Raw genomic sequence first — 25,458 nt, forward strand, 5'->3', positions numbered from 1 at the left:
CTAAGCAAAAAATGCTAAAATTCAAAAGCACTGCGACAGATAATGAGGGATGCCTTTGATGGGCTCATTGTACAACTTGACATGGCTGAGGAAAAGCATCAGTAAGCTTGAATATAGGTCCACAGAAACTTCCCAAACTGAAATTGGGAAAATAATAATAAATGGAAAAAGAAGTACAGACATCCAAGATCTGTGGATAACTTCAACAGTTTTAACATATGTGTAATTCTTTGACCAAAATAGAAGAGAGAACATAGTAGAATAAATGTTTGAAGTAATAACAGCTGAGAACATTCCAATAGGAATGACAGACACCAAGGTATAAACCTGTGTAGGTCAGACAGAAACAAACAGGATTAAAGAAACAAAAAATGAAACTAGGCATATAATTTTCAAACTGCAGAATACCAAAGCAAAAAAAAAAAAAAAAAAAAGACAGAAAAAGTGAAAATCTTGAAAAAAGCTGAATTGGGAGTATGGGTGCAGTGGCTTGCCTATAGAGAAAATAGGACAAGAAACACAGGGAATTTCTCATCAGAAACCATACAAGCAAGAAAAGAGTGGAGTGAGATATTTAAAGGTTTGAAAGACAAAAAATAACCAACTAAGAATTTGTATCTAGAAAAATTATTCTTAAAAACTGAAGGAGAAATAAAGACTTGCTGAGTTAATTCACCGTCAGACCTGTCCTTCAAGAAATGTTAAAAGAGTTTCTCCAGACAGAAGGAAGATGATGTAGGTCAGAAACTTAGATCTACATTAAGAAAGGAAGTGTTGGAGAAGTAATAAATGGAGGTAAAATGAAATCTTTTATTTTTATTTTCATTAATAATTTAAAGGATAACTTCTTATTTAAAGGAACAATAGTAACAGGTCATTCTAGCATATGGATAAGAGAAAAGACTAACAGCAATGCTACAAGGAAGGGGAGAGAGGATTGGGAACACACTCTTATAAGATACCTACATTACATGTGAAACAATACCATGATTTGAAGGTAGACACACATTAGTAAAACAAGAAAATCTATATTAGAAACTCTAGGCTGGGCACAATGGCTCAGACCTGTAATCCCAGCACTTTGGGAGGCCAAGACAGGCAGATTGCTTGAGGTAACGAGTTTGAGACCAGCCTGGGCAACATGGTGAAATCCTGTCTCTACAAAAATTGCAAAAATTAGCTGGACGTGGTAAACAACTGTAGTCCCAGCTGCTCAGGGAGCTGAGATGGGAGGATGGCTTGAGCCCAGAAGGCAGAGGATGAAGTAAGCCGAGATGGCACCACTGCACTCCAGGCTAGGCAATGCAGCCAGACTTTGTCTTTAAAAAAAAAAAAAAAAAAAAGCAAAGCAAAGAAAAAAGAAACCCTAGAATGGCCACTAAAAAGTTATGTAAAAAGTATAATTGATACTCTTTAAGAGAAGATAAAATGGAACCATACAAAATGCCCAATTAAAATCAGAGAAGGCAGAAAAAGCCACCACTGGCAACTAACAGGAAACAGTTACAAATATGATTTATATTAAAGCAAACAGATCAACAATTATGTTAAATGTGAATGGTCTAAACACACCAATTAAAAGACAGAGATTGCTAGACTTGATAACAAAACAAGACCCCACTATATCTTGTTGATATTAAATACAAAGTATCTGTTTGGTTAAAAGTAAAAGGATGGAGAAAGACATACCACGTTAACCCTGATCAAAAGAAAACTCCAGTAGCTACATTAGTTTCAGATGAATGGGACTTGAGCAAAAGGAAAATTATCAGAGATGTAGGGGGAGGGGTAGGTAAGAAACTCATAATCATAAAGGAGCTAATTATCCAAGGATACATAATAACCCTAAATATGCATGTGCCTAACAATAAAATGTCAAAATATGTGAGGAAAAAATGATAAACCTGAAAGAAAAAATGGTCCAATCCACTATCATACGATACTTCAACATTTCTCTATCCATGATTGATAAGATCACATAGGCAAAAAATCAGGAAGGATATAATTGACCTAAACAACATTATCAACTTTATTTAATTGATATTTGTAGATCTAGCAATAGCACAATACACATTCTTCTCAAGTTGGCATGGAATAATCACCAACATTGGCCACATTCTGCTCTAATCAAATTAAAGAAAATAGAAATTATACAAAGCATGTCTTCATACCACAATGGAAGTAACATAGAAATCAAGAACAGAATGATAGCTGGAAAGTCCCAAATCATTGGAAACTAAACAACACATTTTAAATAACATTTGGGTCAAAGAGGAATCTCAAAAATAACTAAAAACATTGATCTAAATAAAAATTAAAATACAACTTTTCTAAATTTGTGGGATGCAGTAAAAGCATACATTTGAAAAGAAGAAAAATCTAAAATCAACAACCTAACTTGTCACCTTGGATAACAGAGAAAGAAGTGCAATTTTAACCTAAAACAAGCAGAACAAAGAGGAATAATAAAAATTAGATAATGAAATTGAAAATAGAAAACAATAGAAAAAAATCAATACAACAAAGAAAACACTGAAAAGATGATTAAAATTAATAAACCTATGCAAGTTAACCAAGAAAAAAAGACATTGGACATAGTTTGCCAATATCAAAAAATAAGAGGTGTCATCTCTACTAATTTCATAGATATTAAAAGAATAATAAAGGTTTATGATGAACAACTCTACACCCACAATATTTAGATAAAGTATTTAGATAAATATTTTTTGAATCTTTAGATTAAAAGGACCAATTCCTTGAATGATACAACTACATTTTACACAAAAGCAAATAGATCACCTAGCAGCTCTGTATCTACGAAGACAAAGAATCAATAATTAATAAAGTTTCAAAAAAATCACCAGATTCAGATGGTTTCATCAGGGAATTTTACCAAACATTTATGGAAGAAATGATATAAGTTCTTTACAATTTCTTACAGAAAATACAAGTAAATATTACTTCTTAACTCATTTTATGAGACCAGCATTACCTGCATACCAAAATAAAATAAAGACATTACAAAAAAGAAAATTATAACCAAATATTTCTCATGAACATAGATGCAAAAGTCATCAACAAAATATTAGCATATTGAATACAACGGTGTATACAAACAATTATACACCATGCCCAAGTAGAATTTGACCCAAGCATGCAAGGCTAGTTCCTTGAAAATCAATTGAAAATCAATCAATGTAACCCATCATATCAACAAGCGAAAGAAAATAAAATCACATGACCATATCAATAGATGCAGAAAAAGAGTTTGACAAAATCCAACATCCATTCATGATAAAAACTCTGCAAACTAGGAATAGAGAGAACTGCCTAATCTTGATAAAGAACTAAAAATATCCTACTGCTAACATCGTATTTAGTGGTAAGAAACTGCGTACTTCCCCTAAATTCAGGACAGGACTGTTAAGAGAATGAAAAGACACGCTTCCACTGGCAGAAAATATTTGCAAAACACGTATCAGATCAAGTACTTCTATCCAAAATACACAAAGGACTCTTAAAACTCAACCATACGAAAACAACCTATTTTTTTTTTAATGAGGACAAAAGACGTGAACAAACATCTCACCAACGAAGATATACAGATGCATACGAAAAGTTGCTCCACACAATTTTTCATTAGAAAATTGAAAATTAAAATGATATAGCACTATATGCCTACTAGAATGTCTAAAATTATAGATGATAGGTAGATAGATAGATAGATAGATAGATAGATAGATAGATAGATAGATAGAGATAGCCAATATCAAGTGCTGGCGATGATTAAGGAAAGGGATTCATATTTGCTGATGGTTATAAAAATGCTACAGCCACTCTAGAAAACTGTTTGGTTCTTATAAAGTTAAACAAATTTACCATAAGATCTAGCAATTGCACTCCTAGATATTTAGCCAACTAATTTAAAAACTTTTGTCCAAACAAAACGCTGCATGCAAATGTTTATAGAATGTTTATTCACAGTCGCCAAAAACTGGAAACCACCCAAATATTCTCCAGTGGGTGACTAGATAAACAAAATGTGGTACAAATAATGAGACTTTCCCCAACAATAAAAAGGACTATACACAGTAACATGGATGAATCTCCAAGGCATAATGATGAGGGAATAAAGTCAATTTCAAAATGTTACATATTGCATAATTCCATGTATACGACACATTCACAAAGACAAAACCTTAGCAATGGAGAACCTATCGGGGGTTACCAAAAGTTAGGGATGGGGGGTCGTGGTTATAAAAGGGCAGAACTATAGAGTTCTTTATTGTGCTAGTGGTTACATGAATCCAAACAAGGTTTTAAGATTACAGGATTACATATCAAAAAACCAATTTACTGAATATTAATTTTAAAAGTGAAATAAATTATCAAACACTATTAAACATATACAATGTTTAAAGTGAAGCAAGAAGTCCTAAACTAAAAGTAAAATAATGATTGATTGTTTAGAAGTACACCAGGATGGTATGGGTCATCTGCAATATAACGTCCTGTTTGGGATAAGGAGGCGCGGCTACATCTAGAGGGTGACGTGAGAAGGGCCCAGAGCAGCAAGCAGGTCTTGGCATCAGGGAGGGGAAACATCTGAAGGGGTGGCGTGAAAAAGTCTTTAGAGGAAGGCAAAAAATGGGAAAAGGTCAGAGAACCTCTTTGGGAGGTAAAAGGACCAGCTTTGGATTAGGCGTGATGCACAGGCCCCAGCGCAGGGCGTGGAAACTGCAGCCTGGACAGCCTGGGTGGGAGAAAGTTTGGGATGTTTAGGAAGGAACGGTGCGCCAGCCAGGGGGAAGAAACGAGATAGGTGGCCGCAGATGGCTCGAGTCAGGCAGCAGGAAAAGGCAGGCTATTTAAGCCAGCGTTTCCTGCAGTCCAGGCGGAGAGCGCAGAAGGGGCCACCCCGAGGGGCAAGCGTGGGAGAGCCAGAACGGGCGCGCGGGCGCGGGCGCGGGCGCGAGGGCGCTGTGCGTCCGCCCGGGGCTCGCGGCCGCGAGCACGCGCTCTCCGTGCCCGGCCCCGGCGGTGCGGGGGCGGGGCACAGGGCGCGGCGCGCGCACGTTCACGCGGGGCTGGGGCGGGGCGTGAACGCGACCGGTGACGTCGGGGGAGGGCGCGCGCCGGGAGGCTGCAGGCGGAGCCGGGAGGCGGGCGCTGCGCGCGGCCGCGGGCGGAGCGGAGGGGCGCGAGGGGCGGAGCGGAGCGCGGGAGGAGGCGGAGGAGGAGAGGCCACCGGGACCGCGAGCGGCAGCTGGGGAGGGGGCTGCGGAGCCCGAGCGCGAGCAAAACAGCTGATCTGGTTTTCCTTTAAAACGAGAGAAAATGGAAGTCGGGTAGCAGCGACTGCGGCGCTGCGGGCTGGCGGAGCGGAGCGGCTCGGCGCGGCAGGTAAGACGGCGCTGGCCGCGGTGCTGCCGGCGGGCGGCGGGGCCGGGCCCGCGGACCAGGCAGGTGCGCTGTCCCGGCGCGGGGCCGGCACCGGCTCCTTCCCGAGCTCCGTGGCAAGGCAGGTGGGCGTTGAGGCCGGGCCACCGCGGGGCCGGGGCGCGGGGACGCGGGGGGCGCGGGCCCCGGCTGGGCTCGCCGGCGCGTCTGCATTGCGGGCTCCGCTCTGGACCCCGCGGGCTCCGGGGCCACGGGCTCCGGCCCGGCGTGGCGCGCCTCTCTCGGGCAGGGCGCGGCGCTCCGGCTGGGTCGGGGCTGCTGTCTCCGCTCAGCCCTTTGGCTGTCCGCACTGGAACGTGATGCCAGGCGTGGGGCGACCGGTCCCTCGGTCCGTGCGCGCGCGTCGGGGGTCCCGCGGCTCTGACAGACGGCCGGTCAAGGCCCGGCCCCGAGCAGCGCGCGAGGCCGCTCGCCGGGCACCGGAGCTGTGGCTGCGTGGGCCCCCGCGGCCCCGCGCACCGCCGTCCCGCTCGCTCTGCTGGGTCTCGCTGGACAGCAGGCAAACCATTAATGCAATTTGGCTGTGAACCCAGAGGCCTTCCCTAATATCTCCTCACTGGAGGGGAAAAAATTGCATCTGCGGTGCTTTAAGTGCTCCTTTAAATTTGGGAGATGTCAGTGATGTCATCATTAACTAAAACTTTCCTTCATTGGACACAACCGCTCAAGTGTACCCTCCTCCCGCCCGGTGAAGCTATTGCAGCCCTTTCAGAATGTCTGTAATAAAATGGATTTGCCTCTGCTCTGTAAACTCAGCTACCTCACACAAGTGCAAATGACTTTTATTTCTGTCTATTGACTGGAGAATGAATAGATTTAAGAGTAGCTGAAGGGAAACTTGTGAGACCCGGATCAGGGAATCCCTTCATCCACAGCACAAGGATCCAGGGGAAAGTCATGTATGACATGCACATGGTTACCGCCGGGTGATAGCTTGGTAAATGGAAGTGGGCTGTAAGAGGAACAATTTTTAAAAATATTATGGGGCAGATAATGTGTCCAGGAAAAGGTTGACAGCGGGACCTACATCTTTACAGGTCTTAATTGCTTCAGGAAAATCTGCAGGTGTCCTTCTTCACCATCCTCCTCCTCCAGGGTGTGCCCGGGAGAAGCCTGCCCTGGGCAAAGGCGGGGAGGCAGGTTCACTAGGGTCCTCTAAGCAGCTGTGTGTCCCACCACCTTCAAAGGCCTCTTCAAGAGCCAAAGAACATTCAGAAGAACAGAGGTAGATCTGAATGGCACTCTCAGGTCTGGATAAACATGCCCCGCTAACTGGGATCAACACTTCGTTATTTTATTGTGCGTGTGCCATTAGTACCAATTCTTATGGGAACAAAACTAAGCAAGTTCCCAAGACAATCTGAGTATCTACTTAAGCCTATCATATCGAAAGGATATCCAATAAGGGACAAACGTATTGACATTTTCATATTTAATAATTAATGACAACTCCCAATTGGTTAAAATAAGTATGCCTTAAATTATTACTGTGATTGTTTTGGGTCTGTAAGGAATTTAATAGCATATGCCACGCAAAAGTTGGAACCTGGTTAGAACTTCGATCTTTTGAACCCTGTATTGGTGTGAAAAGAATGGGAGAACAGTGGTTACTTAGGCCTTTAGTGTTCAAGGTGATAATGGGTGGAAATCACCGCTTTACAAAGTATTGCCACATGCAGGTCTCACCTGGGCCTGGATCATAGGTGGCAGGTGTTCCCTTAGAAAGTAACTCCTGAGGCCCCCAGGCTTGGTGGAGAAGGAGAGGGGACGCCTTTCTCTGAGCAAGCGTGTGTAATTCTTGGCCTCTGACCTCCTGATGGTGCCGCATTTATTCCCAATGGTGTGCCTCAGTGAGATGAGAAACTGGCTCCAAATGAGCTGCTTTTGGATGATACCGTTCCCGCTGTGTGTAGTTGCTTTAGAGCTCAACTCTTGAGTTGTGGCAGAGATTCTGCTTTACAGAGTGTCTTCAGTAGTATGAAGATTGGTTTTTAAGGGTCTAGATTGCAAACTGTGAAAATGGAGTCTGTGAAACCAATCTGGCCCCGTATCCATCTTTTTTTTTTTTTCACCTGTAGACTCGTGAAAATATTCGCCACGTTTATGGTTTAACCCACTGTAGTACTTGTAAAACTTCAAATGCAAGTGTTTCCACTAAACCTTTAGGTATGGGTCACTCATTTCCCTAACACATTTTAAAACATCCGCTTTAAAGCCTCTTCATCCCCCCTTGTATGTTTAGAGTGCTTAAATTTGGGAGCTGTCAGTGATCTCCCAAAAGAGATCACTGTCACATCTTCTGTTTCTAAGAAGTCAAAATTGCCCTGATTTTCTTTCTGTTCCCTCTGGGATCTTAAGGTCATTTATTCATGCCTTAGGCCCACAGAAGAAAGGTTGAATCAGCTCTTTTGGGCCAGCAGGGGGCGTGCTAAACGCGGCTTGGCAGGCGTGTGTCAGAGCCACCTTGGGAGTGGGTCGCCAAGTTGAGGTGGGTGCGTGTGTGTGCCCCGGTGTGGTCCGCCCCCGGTTCCCCCCGCCCCTCCCGCTCCGCTCCCGCATGCCTGTCTCCCAAGAGATGGAAACTTAAGAAAGGGTTGGGGGCACATACTTGAATGACCACAGGTTGTGGAGTCTGGAATGTAGGCCTCCCTAGCAGAGAAATTGCTTCAGTGGCTCCATGTCTTTGGAAGGTGGCCCTTAGCACACTTTGAGCCTCACGACTGAGTGCCTTCTCAGACTGCAGAAGTGAGAGTGTTAGTTTGGAGAGGAGAAAGTTGACTTCAGTGAACTACAGGCTGGTGTCCTGGTCAGGGCGTGAATGTGCCAGCCAGGGCATCGCGTGGAAATCCTCTCCCGCACCCCCTTGCTGTTTGCTCCTGGCTTTGACTCCCGATTGACTGAAGCCCTGGGACCTTGTGTGGTGGCACTTCCTAGAGGAACCTATTTGACCCCTTGCCCTGGGTTATAGGTGGCAGGTGTCCGCTTAGGAAGTAACTCCTGTGGCCCCCAAGCCTGGTGGAGGAGGGAAGGGGCAGCTTGCTCTGAGCAAGCTGTGTGCAAGTCATGGCCTCTGACCTCCTGGTGGTGCCATATTTATTTCCATGATGTGCCTAAATGAGATGAGAAGGGCTTTTGGCCTTAAAATTTCTCTGATGAAAAACATTTCATTACTGTGCTTTTATTTTTCCCTAGAAAATGAAAACAAGGAAAAAAAAAAAGGCAACTATGCTTTTTCACTTAAAATGTGCTTAATCTGATTTTAAGTGTGTGCCGGGTTATCCGACCACATGTTCCCCGGGAGGCTTTTCCTCACAGGGACTGAGCTCGGAGAGGCCAGCCTGTGCTCCAGGGCCATCTTGGCGAGTTGGGATTGGTGTTTCCCATGCTTAGATGGTCATTGCAGCATCTGCGTGTGTTACTGAAGACCAAAGACTCCTCTCTTCTCCTGAGGTTCTCATGGAGCCCCCATGCAAAAGGGAACATCACATTTTAAAAGGAAATAAGTTTCATAGATGCCCTACTAGAGAATTAGCCCAGTGCTATGACTGGGCATTTCTTTATGCTTCTCATTCCATTGAAATTGCGTGGAAAACTGAACTATTGATTTCAAGGGGGCAAATGGGAATAACATGTTTTTCAGCTTTAGTTAACCAGGCTTTTCACCTTGATTGAACACTGTAAATGGTTAAAGGGGAAGTGCCACTAGATGTAAAATAGGTGATGCCAAATCCCTTTGGAAGCTGTTCATTCTTGAGGACAAAATGGGAATAAAATATGGTGGTTCTTTTTTGTAATGTATTTAATGTGAAAATATTTTACCCTTGAACCTTGGAAAAAGAATTTTGTTTGCCCATTGGTAAACTGCCGTGTCTCCCAAAAAGTTTGTGTGTGAGACCAAGAATAAGATGGCCTTAACACAGATGCCACAAGGGGGGAACCGCCTTCATCACACTTTTAGAATGGCGTTCTTCATCATTCATAGTAACAGACGGGAGAAGTGGGTTAAAAATAAGTCTTTAAAAAGCTGAAGTGGAGAGAAGGGCCGGACGCTGCCTTATTACTTGCCTGTGTTGTGGAGGCGTGTTTAGCTGGCTGGTTTGCACACAGCATTTCTGGACCAGGAAGTGGGGGAGTATAGACTAGGATTGGGAGGGAGTGGGCCATGCAGCAGCCACAGCTGGCCAAGGCCTGGCCCGTCATGCTCTAGGCTCCTCGTGGCAAAGGGAAAGAGTTAGCCTCCCATGCATCTAAAGCCTTACTTGGTAAAATTGTGTGATTCCACAAAGCCCCAGTCCTTGCTATTACTGATTTCTGCTCTACAGCATCTCACATTCTGAGAAGTCAAATACACATTAATGCTAATACAGGTTTTAAATACATCTGTCTTAGTTAAGTAGGTAAGTCTAAAGTAAACTCATTTTGTAGGATTGAAGGATTTTGAGTTTCTCCTTCCAAGGAAATATTTTCTATTTGAGCATAGTTTATTCTTAACCTAGTTTTCCTTATAAATATAATGGAAATTTGATGTCTGAATGAATATACATGAGTAAGATGCAGTATTGACTTTTATGAAACATAAAATTAGACCTTTGAAATTCATTTCCTTGTCTGTTCAGCGTTTCATTTGTTTTATTAGATTACTGTTAAGTTTCACATGGTGCTGGGGATTGGTGTGAACAGACCATACACCCATCCCTCTGTGAGATTAGATTAAGTTTCTCAGTTACTGAGACAAAGGTTTAGGAGCGCACTCGAGAGGAGGTGGCTGCCTGGAGTGAGAGCAGACATCTGTCTGTGGTGCAGACGGGTTGAACCTTGCTACCTCTGAGAAGACCCCAGTTTTCCTGCCCACAGGGCTAACACACCCATCTTCAAATAATTTACCCAGATAATCTCTGCGCTCACATTTTAGGAACTTTCTGTGAATTAAGTTCTCCGAGTTTTTACAGTAAGCTCAGGGCTAGCCTGTCATGTCTTTGTTGCAGAAGAGATCACAAAATGCACAGTGTCCTGGGACTCAGCACGTCCTCCTCCCCCAGATCACCTTACGTCATCCCTGAAGTCCATGCAATACCCTTTTATCTTGGGGGTCTAAAACTCATACCATGGTTACAGCCCATTCTCTCAAAATTCCTCTAATGATGATTTGAGGTTTCAAGAAAACCTGTGCTATTGTAGTGTGGGCAACACATGTGCATGTACAATTTTTCATGCCTTTTACAAAAATTGTTTGACATCCAAGAGGTACATAGTTAACTTTTTCTTTTTGAAATGTATGAATTGGAGTATTTGTTTTGACTGTCTTTTAAATAATATACCATCTCTTGAAAGAATCATCACTGAACAGTAAAAATAAATGAGACATGCTTGAATTTGATGACCAGTTGTGTGACCTTGGGCACAGCCCCAGGTGGGGCCACAAGGGCAGAATATCTCTCGGGCCATCCTCTAGGCTTTAGGGTAGAACAGATGAGTGAGTGTATACCATGGGTTCTTAAGTTCTAGATTGATAACTTGTTCAATAAAAGGAATTGGAGACGGTATTTGTCTCACTTCCCATTAGCCCAGTTTCTATCCTTTGACAGTTGATGTAGTTATAGTTTGCACTTGTAACCAAGGCATTGCTTAGATGAACTTGCTTTGACTTGTGTGTGTGTGTGTGTGTGTGTGTGTGTGTGTGTGTGAAGAAGGAGGCGTGGGTAACAAGAATGGAGGGGCTTCTATGGCTTGGGGATTCTTGGAGTTAAAAGTCATTAGCCATGATATGATTTGGCTGTATCCCCACCCAAATCTCAACTTGAGTTGTATCTCCCACAATTCCCATGTGTTGTGGGAGGGACCCAGAGGGAGGTAATTGAATCATGGGGCTGGTCTTTCTCGTGCTAGTCTCATGATAGTGAATAAGTCTCACAAGATCTGATGTATTTATCAGGAGTTTCTGCTTTTGCTTCCTCTTCATTTTCCTCTTGCCACCACCATGCAAGAAGTGCCTTTTGCTCCCCGCCATAATTCTGAGGTCTACCCGGCCATGTGGAACTGTTTAAGTCCACTTAAACCTCTTTTTGTTCCCAGTTTCAGGTGTGTCTTTATTAGCAGGGTGAAAACAAACTAATGCAGTAAATTGGTACCAGTGGAGTGGGGTGTTGCTGAAAAGATACCCAAAAAATGTGGGAGTGACTTTGGAACTGGGTAACAGCCAGAGGTGGGAACGGTTTGGAGGGCTCAGAAGAAGACAGGAAAATGTGGGAAAGTTTGGAATCTCCTAGAGACTTGTTGAATGGCTTTGACAAAAATGATGATAGCAATGTGGACAGTAAGGTCCAGGCTGAGGTGGTCTCAGATAGAGATGAGGAACTTGTTGGGAACTGGAGCAAAGGTGACTCTTGTTATGTTTTAGCAAAGAGACTGGTGGCGTTTTGCCTCTGCCCTAGAGATTTGTGGAACTTTGAACTTGAGAGAGATGATTTAGGGTATCTGGCAGAAGAAACTTCTAAGCAACAAAACATTCAAAGGGTGACTTAGATGCTGTTAAAAGCATTTCATTTTAAAAGGGAAAGAGAGCATAAAAGTGCAGAAAATTTGCAGCCTGACAATGCAGTAGAAAAGAGAACTCCGTTTTTTGATGAGAAATTTAATCCAGCTTCAGAAATTTGCATAAGTAGCAAGGATCCTAATGTTAAACACCAATACCATGGGGAAAATGTCTCCAGTCCACATCACAGACCTTCATGGCAGCCCCTCTAGAGAACAGGTCTGGAGGCCCAGGAGGAAAAAGTGGTTTGATAGACTGGGCTCAGGGTCCCCGAGCTGCACAGCCTAGGGACTTGGTACCCTGCGTCCCAGCCGCTCCACCTGTGGCCAAAAGGGACCAACGTAGAGCTCAGGCTGTGGCTTCAGAGGGTGGAAGCCCCAAACCTTGGCAGCTTCTAGGTGCTGTTGAGCCTGTGGGTACACAGAAGTCAAGAATTAAGTTTTGGGAACCACCACCTAGATTTCAGAAGATATATGGAAACGCCTGGATGCCCAGGTAAAAGTTTGCTGCAGGGGCGGGGCCTTCATGGAGAACCTCTGTTATGGCAGTGCAGAAGGGAAATATGGGGTCAGAGCCCCCACACAGAGTCCCTACTGGGGCACTGCCTAGTGGAGCTATGAGAAGAGGGCCACCGTCTTCCAGACCCCAGAATGGTAGATCCACCAACAGTTTGGACCGTGCACGTGGAAAAGCCACAGACACTCAACACCAACCCCTGAAAGCAGCCAGGAGGGAGGCTGTACCCTGCAAAGCCACAGGGGTGGAGCTGCCCAAGACCATGGGCATCCATCTCTATCATCAGCCTGACCTGGATGTGAGACCTGGAGTCAAAGGAGATCATTTTGGAGCTTTAAGATTTGACTGCCCTGCTGGATTTTGTACTTGCCTGGGCCCTGTAACCCCTTTGTTTTGGCCAATTTCTCCCGTTTGGAATGGCTGTATTACCCAATACCTGTACCCCCCATTGTGTCTAGAAAGTAACTAGCTCGCTTTTGATTTTACAGGCTCATAGGCAGAAGGGAATTTTCTTTGTCTCAGGTGAGACTTTGGACTGTGGACTTTTAAGTTAATTCTGAAATGAGTTAAAACTTTTGGGGACTGTTGGGAAGGCACAGTTGGTTTTGAAATGTGAAGACATGAAATTTGGAGGGGGCCAGGGGCATATTGATATGGTTTGTCTGTATTCTCACCCAAATCTCAACTTGAATTGTGTCTCCCAGAATTCTCACATGTTGTGGGAGGGACCTAGGGCGAGGTAATTGAATCATGGGGGCTGGTCTTTCCTGTGCTAGTCTTGTGATAATGAGTAAGTCTCGTGAGATCTGATGGGTTTATCAGGGGTTTCCACTTTTGCTTGTTCTTTATTTTTCTCTTGCCACTGCCATGTAAGAAGTGCCCTTCACCTCCCACCATGATTCTGAGGCCTACCCAGCCATGTGGAACTGTAAGTGCAATTAAACCTCTTTTTCGTCCCAGTTTCGGGTATGTCTTTATCAGTGGTGTGAAAATGAGCTAATACAAGCCAGCTCTGTTAAGCAATGCTAAGTGAAGTTCCTCTCAATCAGAGTAGATAGCGAGCTCCCTGGGAAGCTGGTTACATCTCCTGTACCTCAGGTGCTGCTGTGTATGAGAATAGCAGGCATGCAAGGGCTAATTGGGCAGGATCATTGCAGAACATGCTTCCTTATCCTTGGGGATGATGAAAGATTAGTCCTTTACATGAAAAACTAGGGGATGGGGGAGAGGAAAAAGAATAACATTCCAAAGATAGAGTCCTGTGAGTAGATTTCAGGGAGGATAGTGGGCAGTGACTGTGACCTGAGGTCCTGCCAGAGAGGGTGGTCTTGGCATTTTCCCCTGGGGGAGGCATGACCCCATGCTAGGGTCTGCACTGTCACCCCCACCCTAAGTACATTCCCTTGCAGAGCCTAGAGCTGCTCCCAGAGCATGTCCTTGGCTCTGAGACCACCGGCCTTTTATTGCCATTGGTGTTGACTGCCATGGTGAAGGACACAGGGGTCTCTGTGCCATCTGTGGGATGACATGGGCCCCCAAGGAAGCACGTGGGTCCTTTGCAAGTGCAGCATTAGATTATTAGATTGAGTGAAAACTCTCTGGTTGTCTGTTTAACTTGGTATTGTGGGTCTGCAGCTATTGAGTAGGCACGTTGAAAGGCTGCACTTAACCTCTTGGAAACATGTCCTAGAATTGCAAGGATGGGTTGCAGTTCACCCCCAAATCTCTTGATTATTCTCTCTACCTCATCTGAGGTGTTGAATGTGGACTCAGCCCTTGGGTCCACGTGGTTATTAGTGCCCACTGACTCTGGGTTCTCAGGCACAGCACATGCAGCCAGTTGGGATGTCCTTCCGGGGTCCTCTGCCTGTACTGGAAGAGGCAGACAAGGTTTCTCCTACCAAAACTGACTTATTCCATTTACAATCTGGCAAGCAGTATGGTCAGAAATGCATCATCAGAAAAGGTGCTTCAGGGGCCTAGTTGAGGAGTGGATACAGGTGCCAGCCCACTGCTTAGCATGTATGGTTTATTAGAAGATCGGTGTGTGGTTGCATTCACATTAGACTCCTTCCATGCCCATTGACTAGTGACTAGAGAACCTGGTCCAGGCTGGGGAAAGAGAGTGCCCCCAGCCTAGAGGAGGACTCCTTCTGGCTTGGGTCCTCACTCTGGGGATATTCTCTAGGTCTTAACTAAACATGTGAAATGAAGAACCATAGCTGCCTACTCTGATATCCCACATGGTGAAACCCCATCTCTACTAAAAATTAAAAGAAAAAATAGCTGGGCATGGTGGTGGGTGCCTGTAGTCCCAGCTACTTGGGAGGCTGAGGCAAGAGAATGGCATGAACCCAGGAGGCGGAGCTTGCAGTGAGCCTAGATGATGCCACTGCAGTCCAGCCTGGGTGACAAGAGTGAGAGTCCGTCTCAAAAAAAAAAAAAAAAAAATTATATATATATTTATCTCCACTTCTGGGGTCGAGGAGAATACTGAGCATTTGAACAAGTATTTATAATTAGAAATGAGTTGTGTGGACATTGTTCCTCCCTCTGACTCTTAAGCCCTTGAGGAGAAGCTCATGCATTATTTCTTGTTACATCTCTGAGGCACCTTGGTCAGAACAGTCTCTCCATTCATGTTTGTTAAATGCATTTAGTAGCCCTATGGGAATTAAAATTAGAAATTTAATTACTCTTCCTCGAATTGCTTAGCTCCCATGAGTTCAGAAGTGTTGCAGTTGGGGAAGTTGCTTATATAAAATTTGAAACATTTCATACTTAAGCTTGCAGTTCAGTGGCATGCAAAATTGTGTTTACTTGGGTTGCAAATAAACAAAAACCAGATAATTTACTGATCAGTTGTAAGGGGACTTGCTTGTCATACAGCAGAGTGCGAGTTCAAAGAAGAACTATGGTTTCAGATTTTCCGTTCCATAGATTTTTAAGAATGAAATAAATTAGTTGTACTACCTTGAAAATGTTAGGGATAGAAAAGAGAAAATGGAAGGTCACATGAATATGTCATGTTTGAAACAATCTTTAAGGAAAAAAGAAAATTCATAATGGAAGAAAAGACGTGATCGATTAAGATGATTGATTACATTAACTTCGTATATTTAAAAATGGTGGCAAATCCTAAACCTCAAATTCTCTTAATATCTCCCCCAGAAAGGAGATACCACTGCCAGGCCTGTGTCACTGCTGGGTACGTCCTCAGAGCTGTGGCTGTCCTGGCTCTCTGAAGGGCCCAGGCCAGGGGTCCTCCACTTCCCATTGAAACGACGTGGGTACTTTAAAAATCTTAATGTCTGGGCACTTCCCCAAGAGGTTCTGATATCAGCAACCGAGCCACAGCCTTGGAACCCTCTGGGACTTTTATAAAAGCCCCTATTGATTCTGGATTTGAGAACCACTAGCTTCAAGGAAGTTCTTGTAACTTTAGAAATGCAGGGAGACAGGTCCAGGACAAACAGGAAGGACCATGAGTTCCTCTTCTCTTCTTATATATTATCCCACAAAGGGGAAAGAAAGTTGGTTTCCTTAAAGCAGAGAATTGAAAGACATCTGCGAGATGAACTGGTAGAATGTTTACTATTTGATCAAATGATGGTTTTATATCACTTAACTGAATATATAGCTGGCTTACCAATGTTTATGTTCACGAGATCTCTTGTATAATGTGGTGGCTAAATTATTAATAACAATGTATTAAAGACTTGACAATTGCTAAGAGTAGAGTTTAAATGTTTTTACCATAAAAAGTAATAAGCATGTAAGGTAATGCATACATTAATTAGCTCTATTTAGCCCTTCCATGTACAACATGATGTGTTGTACACCAAAATATAAACAACAAAAACACACAGTTTTGTCAAGTTAAAAAATAAAACAACAACAACAAAAAAATAGTTTTGTTATGAAAACAAACAATGGTAAAATGTACGGTCATGCAGAAGGAAATCAAACAGTTTGCCAGGTTTGTTAACTTGCGTACAGTATATCATCAAGTCTTTACCGTTTTATAGTGCTTTGCGGTTTGCAGAATACTTTTGTGTAGATTATCTAATTTGATCTCCCAATAACTCTGTTGTCAGGAGGGAATTTGTTCCCATTCTACTGGTGAGGAGACTGAGGATGGCAGTCTGTGGTCTTCCACAGTGGTCAGAGTGACCAGCACACTTGGGATGGCCCTGTCCATGTGACTGCCCCTCACCTGGTGATGGTTGGTCTGGTGGACTCCACCACTGCCTCCCTGACATTTTAGTGACATCTGTGGGAGGCTGAAATGAAGACATTCATGTGAGGCTGACTCTGCCCAAGGCTAGCACAGCGGCCAGCCCAGTGAATGGTGGGGCTGGCTGGGTTGGTGGTGTGCAGTGGGATGGGGATGTGAGCCAAGACAGGGAACCTGGCCGTTGTTCTTGTTATGTTTGCCTCATTCTCCTGCATCTCTAGCCTTGTCGTCTTCTGTGGCAGCAGCACCTGTATTGCATTATCCATCCGTGCGAACAAATACCTGCTTTCCTTCCTTAATAGTGTTTTCCTTGGACAAGTCTTTGTGCCCTTAACTATTCCCGCTGCCCTGTCCTGCAAGGTTGGGTCCCATCCGTCTGCACCTGGGCATTTGGCAAGTGCACATGGCTGAGCTGCTGCCTCTTCCTCTGGTCTCTATTTTCTCTGTCTAGGATTTCCGCTTTGTAGAGGGGTCTTTGAACGAAGCCTTCCACACTAGCCACACTGCACAGCAAGAGGCGTTGGACCTCGGGGCGAAGGCATTCAGGCCTCCCTCAGCATCTTGACTATGACTACTCTGGTCAGTGGCTGTCACCTCAGTCTCCTTGCCACCCTTGCCCTCTGGCTACCTGCCACACCTGTCTTATGGGCTCTCTCCTTGCTCCAAGAGGTCCTCAGTGGGCTGCTGGGGACTTTTGACCTCACCTTTCTGCCCCTGAGCAATACTCCTTATCACCTGCTGCCTTGTTATTTTATCTTGGCGGGAGAATAAGGTCTGCCCTTTCCGGGAAGACAACAGTGCCACAACACAGTGATATACATACTTTTGTCCCCAAGATGTTGGGTGAGAAACCATGCTTTCTGCATAAAGTACTACTGGGACTTTTTTATTTTAAGTAATTAACCTTCCCTTGTTGATTTTCTTTTTCCCTTTCAATGTTCTTTCTCTTGCAAAAGTTGCCCAAGAAGGAACTAAACTACTGCACGTATTATAATGAGAGGGCGCATGGTTCAGTGCTGCAGTCTCAGCAGAAAAACCTTTTTTCAGAATTGAAAGTCCAAAGTAGACATTGCTAAGAAAAAGTGAGCAATCAAGTGGCAATACCTCTCATGGTCCAGGATATGCCCAGGACAGCAGAGCGAGGGAAAGTCAAGTGTTGAAGGACGTGGGGGGCAGTCCGGAGTCACGTGTAGTCCCCGCCCTGGAGCATGTGCTGTGTGTATGTCACACTCTTCCTAACACCGAGGGGCCCTGCTCAGGCCGCGCTGACTGCCCAGTGGCTTGCATTTGCTCTGTCTGTACACTCCCCCTGCGTCCCGGGCTTCTCCCAGGACAGCTTGCCATCCCTATGTGATTGCCTTTCCTGAGTGTGTAAGGGGGAGGGCGTGGGAACCCACGTGCTGGCAGAGGGGACTGCGAGTGCCCAGGCCAGGCCTGGGTGAGAATGAGACACTCCCGGCCCCGGGCCCCACACTGGGTTTGCTTTCCATTTGTGCTGCCTCCCACTGGGAGGCCCATGGCTAAGGCGGTTCAGCTACCAGCTCTAGTGTCCCTGTATGTGACATCTGCCTTACAGGTGACAGCAGGCCCCAGGTGCTACTGTGGGCTCTGGTTGGCTATTTTCCTAGCCCCTCTTCCTTCAAGACAGAGCACAAACTGTCTGGGTCCATTCTTGTTTTCCTTCAGGGCTGGGGCAAGTTTGGGCCCAGGAGCTGGATCTAAGATCTGTTCTATCCATTGCCTGGGAGCTGAGGGGCCTTGAGGAAGGTTCTCACTGCTTTGAGCCTCTATTTCCATGTTGTGAAATGAGGGTAAGACTAGGTACCTTGCAGGATTGTTCTTGTAGTATTATTGTTATGAGGACAACAGAAGGATAGTTGGCATTTGCCGGCTGTCAACTATTAGAGAAAGGTCACCTGGAAAAAGAGAGGGACTCAGTGGTCAGGGGCTGGCCCAGTGACAGCGCTCTGTCCAGCAAGCCCCTTCTCCACCGGCTTCTGTGATGCTCCCAGCTGCGAAAGAGCTCAGAGCCAGAAATGACAATCTGGACCCTTTGGGCAGACGTCAGAATTTCCTTGTGTTCTTTCCTTTTTGGGGAGCATACCAAAGGATTGTTCAAACCTTTGTCCGCTGTGCGTCATCACTTTAATTTTTACATGGATTATAGATGAGTTTAATTAACATGTGTGGCGAGGAGGGGTTGAGAAGAAGCCGGTCCTGAGTGAGCTCCACTTTGCCCATGGCATTTTGAGTATAACCATCTGTTTGGGGGAAACTTTGTGAAACATGTTCCATAAAACATACTGACATCTACAAAGATAAAACTAATAACAGAGCTTCTCAAACCCCAAACTCTCAGCACCTTGCTCCTCTCTGTGTGTATAGCAAGGCAGAGAGTGTACATTGCTCTGTAAAAATTGAGTCATACTAGTTTTTACTCTTTCCTTTGCTTAGTTATTTATTTTTCATGAAAAAAAATCTAGTATTTGCACAGGTTAAAAGAATAAGTTCAACAAAACAAAACAAAAGAGCATACGGTAAAATGGGGGTCATTTTCTTCCCTCAATCCCCATGCCTTTCCCAAGAGGCATTACTACTAATTGCTCCTTGTGCATCTTTCTAGAAATAGTCTGTGGATATCCAAGACTATTAAACACATAGGAACATACATAGAATACTTGTTGGAGATTATTCTATTTTTAGTCTACAATACATGCTATTTTAACTAAAAAAGTATTCAGTTAAATTATATTTTTATTTAGTGATTAAAGACTTGCTGAATTTACATGTCTTATTTCTTGGAGCATAAAAGTTTCTAAAAGTTCCCTTTCTTGGTTTCGGTAGGCCAGCCTGGAGTTACCCTTTACGTAGCAGCCCCTCCCAGGCATAGCTCCTATAGCAGAGCCGACTGGTGTGCAGGAAGTAATGTCCCCCGGCCACTCAGCTTATAGCCATGTGGGTTAGCTGAGTGCCCAGGAACAAGAGATGGATTTGAGGAGCAGCTGTAGCCTCCATTCAATCGCTGTAAAATTACGGGAAAACTATGAAATACCTGTTTGCTTATTATTGCTGTTTATTAACATTGCATTTACTGTGTATTTAGGGTTGGCATCTGCTCACTCGGGTTGAAAGATTGCTAAATTTGCATATCACTGCTTCCTTTTGCTCCACCCATTTCCCTATTTTGTTACTTACGCTATAACTTTTCACATTAGCAAGGCACATAACATTGGTCATCTCTTAGGTAAGGATTCTTTTTTTTCGATTTGTTTTTTTGATTGTCTGAAGTTCATTGTATAGTTTGTTTAATCCCTGGCTCTGTTTTCCTCCTTTCTTGTTCTCTTCTCACATGGCTCATGGCACACGCACACTTGAAGAATTCTTGCAAGCTTGAAAATATCTCTTGCCTCATTATAAAGGTCTTGAGTTGCATAATTTCCTTTAAAACTATATAGAGATATTTCTCCTGTCTTTTAGCACAGTTATTATGGGGAAATTTGAAATCAGCCTGTTTTCACCTAGAGGTTCACGTGATTCTTTTAATTCAGTTAATTTACTTGAATGTTTCTGGATGCTGGTATTGTTGTATCACTTTCTTCTAAACTAAGCACAGTAAACCCTTGTAATTGACAGAGATGAGTCAGTTTATTTCAGAAGTTTTCTTGTATTATATCTCTGACCTTTTTTTCTGTTAACAATTCAATAATGTTAATTATATGCACATTGTTTCTTTTGTCTTATATTTGTCTTCTCTTTGATAAAGTTGATATTTCATATTCTCCTCCATTTCATTTGTTTATCTCTTGGGTTGATTGCCCTTATTCTATTATTAATTTGCGTCTAATGTGGTTTTCATCCCTATCCCATTTATTTTAATTTTTATTTCTTCATTTCTTTTCCATGCCCTGATTCTCTTTCTGTTGGTTTATGATCTCTTCTTTGTTCTTTTTTTTTTTTTTTTTCCTTTTTAAGAGAGTGTGGTAGGCAGGATAACAACCCCTCAAAGATGTCAGTATCCTAATCCCCAAAACCTGTGAATATGTTACCATACCTGGCAGAAAATTGGCACTGAAAAATGAAATCAAGTTGAGCATGGAATTAAGGTTGCTAGTCAGCTGACTTTAAAATAGGGAGACTATTCTGGATTGTCTGCATAGGCACAATATAATCAGTAGGGTCTTTCTTAAAAGTGGAAGGAGGGAGGCAGAGAGAACCAGAGTGATGGCAGCTTCAGGACTTTACCTGACATCATTGCCTATTCTGGATTGTCTGCATAGGCACCGTATAATCAGTAGAGTCTTTCTTAAAAGTGGAAGGAGGGAGACAGAGAGAACCAGAGTGATGGCAGCTTCAGGACTTTGCCTGACATCATCGGAGGTGGGGAACCAGAGCCGAAGCACATGGGGGTCTTCAGAAGTTGGAAAAGAAGAGGGAAACGTTTCTCTTTATGGTGGGCAGAATAATGACCCCCAGAGGTGTTCCTCTCCTAATTCTCGCAACCTCTGCACATGTCACCTTATGTGGCAAGAGGGAATTTGCAGGTGTTTGATTAAGTGAAGGTCCTTGAGACAGGGAAATGATCCTGGATGACCCAGGTGGGCCCCAGGTCATCACAAGGGAGGCATTGGGGTCAGAAGGTGTGATTAAGTGAAGGTCCTTGAGACAGGGAGATGATCCTGGATGACCCAGGTGGGCCCCAGGTCATCACAAGGGAGGCACTGGGGTCAGAGTGAGGGAAGGAGATGTGGTGGTGAGAGCAGACGTCAGAGTGATGTGTTTCCTGGAAGGGGTCCACGAGCCAAAGAATAGGGGAAGCCTCTAAAAAGCATCAAAGACAAGGAGCAGATCCTCCCTGGAGCATCCAGAAGGAATGCAGCCCTGCCAACACCTATATTTTAACCCAATTTTAGATTTATGACTTTCAAAACTATAAGAAAATAAATTCCTATTGCTTGAAGCCACTCAGTTTGTGGTAATTTGTTACAGTAGTAATAAAAAACTAACAGAGAAAATTGGAAATATTTTTTATAAAGTCACTTTATCTGTGTCTCTATGGATATTTTCTCAGGCATCTGCATTTGCTCTTCTCCTTTGCCACCTTGTCTACTGTGCCGGATTCCCATGCTGGTTGCTTTGTGATTTTAGTCACTTTTGAATGGGGTCAGGTCTTTGTTGAAGAATGGGGATGAGGGTGAAGCTAGGGAGGGGTGCACACTGGATTCAAGTTTGTGGTCTGAAATACATTTACTCCACATGAATTCCCTTTGTCTAGGCAGGCTATGTTCCCTAGATTTCAGGGCTTAAGTTGGATGTTGTTCATAGCAGACCTCTTGTGTTTCTGTCCTACATTTGCTGCCTCTCTCTCTCTACAAGGCCAAGTCCACAGGCTGAGGCCCACTCAGTGGCCATGCTCCTGTATCCACAGAGCCCATTCATGACCAACCACATCGGGGCTAGGCCATTTCTCCCAGTGGGGCCCATGTGCCTCCCCAGGTTCAGGAGGTGGGTGCTGGCTCTCTCTGTGTTCCTGATTGCATTGGTTCTGGTACACTCAGTGGTTTGTGGTTTGTGGTTTGTGGTTGTGTCTGCCTCCTTGATTTGTTGGGGGTGGAATATATTTCTCTTTCTAGTTTTCTGTCTCCCTTTCCTTTTTCATTGTTTCTGGGGATTTCAAAGAAAGTGTGGAGGAGTAGATTGTTTGCTGGAAGCTGAGAAGCTGCTGTCTGCTGGCTGATTGTGTGGATACTGAGGGGTTTTGCTTGTAGTCTTTGGGGACTTCTTGTGCTTTAAGAAATAGGTCACTGTTTTGCACAGATGCTGGGCATTGTGTAGTAACTTTAGGGCTCCTTTTCCAAGAAGAGTTTTTGTTTGACTCCAGAACAATTCGTCACAAAGGCCCTTTTGTTAGATTAGACAAGCTATTGTGTTAGAGATTTGGCATCCCAGTGAGGGCCACCCAGGCCCTTCCTTGCAGAGCAGCCTGGTGGGAAGGGAGGCAGGCAGGTACCACCCTGGACATCTGTCCCACTTTTCCCCACCTCCGCAGCTTGTTCCTGTATACTGCCTGGTCCTGGTGGCCTTGGAGTGACCACCTGTCTCTTGGAAGTCTGTGACTTTTTGGGTATTCATCAGTATAACCTTGAAGGAATTCTTACTGCTTTAGTAATTTAATTAAATCATTAATATAATGAATTTTAAATCAATGCTGTCATTTCTACGTGGTAAGAGTAGCAATCATTGATTGCCAAGTGCTTTGCCTATGTTATCTAGTTTAGATTTCACAGCTACCCTGCCAGGCAGGTATCAGTGTTCAAGCCCACTTCACAGATGAGCCCATCGAGGAGCACAGCATTGGCCAGTTGGCTACTCACATGGCACAAGCTGTCTTCATAAACATCTGACTTAGTCCTTTGTAGGGAGGAGGCATGTAGGTACTTTATCAGATTGAGTTGAAGGTTATGAACTTTGTGTATTCTCTTAGAAGCTATTTGTAGTTACAAATCTGTGGACCCAAACTGTATTATGGAATAGTTTATTGCAATAGTTTGAGATTTGTTTGTTTTAAATTCCCATTTTAAAATAGTTGTATGTTAACAACCCTTAGTTTTTTAGAGTTTCTCCATCTGCAAAACTTAGTTTCAAAGGCCATGGCGACTTAAAAGTGAGAAATCCTAAATTCCAAGGAACAAGAGTTGATGAAGATTTCCCCTCAGCCTGGCCTACTGTAGACTGTCCTGTTGGCAGCTCCTTCAGTCTGTTGCCCCTGGGGCTCCTGCCAGCAACTGGTGTGAAAGGTAGAGGGCACCCACACTTACTGTCTTCAATTGCTGGCAAAAAGTCTACCTTGCGTTAAAAGGCAATCGGGCCTGGGTGCGGTGGCTCACGCCTGTAATCCCAGCACTTTGGGAGACCAAAGAGGGCAGATCATGAGGTCAGGAGTTCAAGACCAGCCTGACCAACATGGTGAAATCCCATCTCTACTAAAAATACAAAAATTAGCTGGGCGTGGTGGCACGCGCCTGTAATCTCAGCTACTAGGGAGGCTGAGGCAGGAGAATCACTTGAAACCAGGAGGCGGAGGTTGCAGTGAGCTGAGATTGTGCCATTGCACTCCAATCTGGGCGACATAACGCCCTGTTGCAAATGAAATGAAACAAAACAAAACAAAATGGCAATCAGCTGAAGTATCTAAATACTTTTCTTTCTCTGCCTGCCTCCAATTTTGTAGAGTTCACATGGGATTGTCAGTCATGGGGATGTGTAACTGGTGAACTGTGGCTTCAGAGAAGCCAGAAGGGCTAAGCCCTAGCATCCCTGTAAACAGGAGGTCAGCAGGACCCAAAGGATTAGTTCAAATGATCAACTCCATCATGGTACTGTTGCAAATGTGGAGAAAAGACAACACTGTTTAGAAAACACTGCATCCTGGGGTCACCTGTACAACCAGAATGTGTGATATCTTAGAAAATTAGCCCTCTTGATCTTTTTGGGTTACCTGGGAAGATTAGAGAATGAACCATCCATCCATCAGCTTCTCTGACCTTTCCTAAGTAGAGAATTCATGTATGACATTGATTCTATGACATTACCAGCCACTAACTCTTCATAGGCTGCCTGCTACCTCTTCTCTCTTTTCTTTCCATCTCCAATTAGTCATTTATTGATCCTTTTCGTTACATCCTCTAATTTCTTAGCCATTCTCTCACATTACCCCTTCTTCCAGCTCTCTGATATATTCTGGATAATTCCCTCAATGCTTCCTTCCACTTCATGAATCTACCTTCTACCTAATGCATGCCAAAGCCACTTTAAAAACCAGCCTCTTGGTCTTTGATTTTGTGATTATAGTACTCATTAACACAAATTCTCTTCATTTCTCATCACCCTGGTCTTTTTAATATTGTCATACTGTTTACTTAGTGTTTTAATCATGTTTTAAAATGCTTGAATCAACCCTTAAAGCATTATTTTGGTCTCCAAGTAATCATTTATTATGTGAGCTTGGTGGTGGTGGTGATGGTGGGGTGGGAGTTGTCTGGTTCTGTTGTTTCTGGGTCTGTTGGCTCTTATTCTTGGGGAATTACTGCTGCTTTTGTTTGGTCACTGGATTGCAGCCTCATTTTTGGCTTGACTTCAGGATGTGCCTGGCCAATGAGGCTGTATTTGCTTCTGTCAGGCCTCCAAGGGCACCATGGGTTGCTTTGCATGTTAACTCCTTGGGTTGTTGGTTTTGGACACTTAAGTGGCTCTCTGAGCTGAGGACCTTCTGAAGCTGTGCCCTTTATTGGTGCATTCTCCTGCCTGCAGCAAGGTTGTGAAAGTGCTTTGTATGTGTTAGGGATATGATGGGTGTAAGCAGAAGGATGGGGCCAGCCACAAACCAGGGAGCCTGCAGGCCTGTTTCTTTTTCTTTATTATTATTATTATTATTATTATTATTATTATTATACTCTAAGTTCTAGGGTACATGTGTACAACGTACAGGTTTGTTAAATATATATACATGTGCCATGTTGGTGTGCTGCACCCATTAACTTGTCATTTACATTAAGTATTTCTCCTAATGCTATCCCTCTACCTTCCCCCCACCCCACAACAGGCCCTGGTATGTGATGTTCCCCACCCTGTGTCCAAGTGTTCTCATTGTTCAATTCCCACCTATGAGTGAGAACGTGAGGTGTTTGGTTTTCTGTCCTTGCAATAGTGTGCTTAG

At 44.0% G+C, this 25,458-nt stretch overlaps 1 protein-coding gene across 1 annotated transcript in view; it reads left to right on the forward strand.

Moving 5' to 3' along the window:
• The first annotated feature begins 5,237 nt into the window (after positions 1-5,237).
• Positions 5,238-25,458, forward strand: part of OTUD7A (OTU deubiquitinase 7A) — a 382,571-nt gene continuing 362,350 nt past the window's right edge. Inside the window, exon 1 of the mRNA XM_025390202.1 lies at positions 5,238-5,403. The gene's annotated coding sequence lies outside the window, so the exon portion shown is untranslated. The remainder of the gene's footprint in view (positions 5,404-25,458) is intronic.

Source organism: Theropithecus gelada, chromosome 7a, assembly GCF_003255815.1.
Source record: "Theropithecus gelada isolate Dixy chromosome 7a, Tgel_1.0, whole genome shotgun sequence".
Classification (NCBI taxonomy): Eukaryota; Metazoa; Chordata; class Mammalia; order Primates; family Cercopithecidae; genus Theropithecus; species Theropithecus gelada.